The sequence below is a fragment of the Quercus robur genome, chromosome 10 (assembly GCF_932294415.1).
Source record: "Quercus robur chromosome 10, dhQueRobu3.1, whole genome shotgun sequence".
In the NCBI taxonomy this organism is placed as follows: Eukaryota; Viridiplantae; Streptophyta; class Magnoliopsida; order Fagales; family Fagaceae; genus Quercus; species Quercus robur.
The window spans coordinates 28,621,853-28,624,394 of NC_065543.1; positions in this window are offsets into that span (position 1 = coordinate 28,621,853).

Consider the following 2,542-nt stretch of genomic DNA (forward strand, 5'->3'; position numbering starts at 1 on the left):
ATGGGATAGACACTCAAGTAAGGGTTCAAATGATCAACAAGTGTAGGATCAAGATGATCCCAAGAGAGCTATATAATGTGGGAGACCCTCTATGAGAGGGGGATCGGAAAATTGATCAGAGAGAACATTGTAGCAATCTAAATTGCACTTGTACCCAATTGTGATCAATTTATAAAAATGAGACCTCCTCGGACTGTAAGTCCATTGATATCAGAATATCTTATTTGTGTTTGATTGCCATTTAATTCAGTACTAGCCGTTGTCTAACTCACTAAGGCCTAAGTTTTTAACTCTCTCTCTATAAATTCATTGTACTGGGCTCACTGGACCAAGATCATACAACTTGGGTTTGGGCTGCAAAACGGGCCCTTACAATATATAATGAACTTTTCAAAATATTTCAATGTTGTCAAAATTTGTTAAAATGTTTGAAATAATATAAAAATGTTTACTTAAGTTTTTAATATGTTTATGAATTTCTTTTTATATAATTAACTATTAAATTAATTTTGATGTCATCACAGTTTAACCTAAATCCTACCTTAATAACTTTTAACTTCACTATTTTCCAATTTTTTTGAATAGTCTGAACCTAAAAACCATGTGTGCCTTCATCTACCAAGGCAATCATTATTAGCAAAAGTATAAGATTACCCCCAAAGAATTGTAGAACACTTCATACTTAGGCAAAGGGGCAGAGGCAACTAATATGAATATGGTATGTCATTTACTCAACTTGACCATTCTAAAAGTTAATTGTTTTGTCAGGACCGATTTGATCTAGTCCACCTCAAGCAAAAGATAGCCCAACATCTTAATGAATATTAGGCCAACACACACAAAAAACAAAAACAAAAACAAAAACACTAGCTCATAGATTCATCTTTAAAACTATTGGTAGAGTATGGTATTTGATTATAGATGAGGAAGTTACGGCAGTTCACAAGTTGGTTTGGGTTAGTTTTGAGCTCAACCCAAACTCAACTCGCTCAAATACCCGGAAGAAGACGAGACTTGCCATTGACTGTCAATCACCATAAGTCGAATAGGATTGGGCTTGAGCGGACGATTGGTCGATTCGGTCAAAACCAATGAAGAAGCGGTGGTAAGCAACAATCTATCTTCACTAGATCTGAACAAAAGAGAGCAAAACTTGGCCAAATATGAGCTAAGGAGAGCCAAACTTCACCGGATTTGAGCATATGTGGCTGAATCTGAGTGGATGAGAGTCAAATGTTGTTGTATCTAAGTAGAACCAAGCCTAATTGTCACCGAATCTAGGTAGATTCGGCCTTAACTAATTTGAAATGTTTGTTAGTGGGGTCAAGTGACTCAAGTTTTAGAGGAGGAAACCTGCTACCCAACCTGCCAGAGTTGGTTTCTAAGGACTGAAACCCGCTGCCAAAGGTGTCGGATCAAGCTGTGGATAGCTTAGTTCCAATCAGTTTGGTTGGTTGGGTCGGGTGGCTAAGGCTTGGACAGCCTTAAAGGAAGTATAGCATCCTTTTTTTCTTTTCTTTTATTTTATTTTATTTTTTTTTTTTTTTAATGTTAGACTTTCAAGAAGTCTTTCTAACAAAATAAAAGTCTCAACTTGGAAAAAATAAAATAATATTGTTTATAAAAATTCAATCTTTCTTTTTATCTTTCATTAATTCCTTAACGAGTAAAAAGTCTCACGTTGGAAATTTCAATTTAACTAGAAACCATTTGAACTGAGGTTGAACCCTAGTTTCCAAAAGCAGCCACGGGTTTACCGGCTGAACCTCAAAATCTTGTGTAAACGATTTCTCTCAAGAATGGCCAATAATCAATCTTGTTCTTCGCCCATAAAACTAAAATCTAATCCAATAGTAGATTTTGCTAGAATTCGCATCTCATAAAAAATCATTGAATAGTTTAATATAGCTTAGAAAACCCAATGGAAGATTTGATCCCTAAATTTCTACATTAGAAATGCATTTACAAGTTAAGTTACAGGACTCCCATCTTCCACAAAATGCTTGATAACAAACAATTTATGAAATTTTGTGGCGGTGTTTTATATGTAAATCCTTCACAAATGAGCTTTTTATGAAAAATGTGATTTTTAATACTTCAGAAATATGAAATAGAAATAGCCTAATAACAATTTTCTGTTATTAATGTAGGCTTGACTGTTTGTAGCAAATTGGACTAACTGTATCGTTTTTTTTTTTTTTTTTTTTTTTTTTTTTTTTTTTTAATTTAAGAAAGAATTGATTAAATTAATAAATTCTTTAAACTCAACCATTAAAGTTCGAGCTTAATTGAACACTTCAAAATTAAACGAGAATATTGAGCATTATTTGAGCCTACATTCTACGCTTTTATTTTGCATGTACATATCACACTATGTAGAGGAAAGCTCATGGGTAGAGTAAGGCAACTTCGAACTTCATCATAGGCCATCTTTCATAGCACCAATATTTTGACTTTCTACCTCTTCCTGTATCTCCAATAACGCCAGGGAGGCACTTCACAGAAGCCCAGAAAACAAGTGTTCATAAACTACATATTAAAC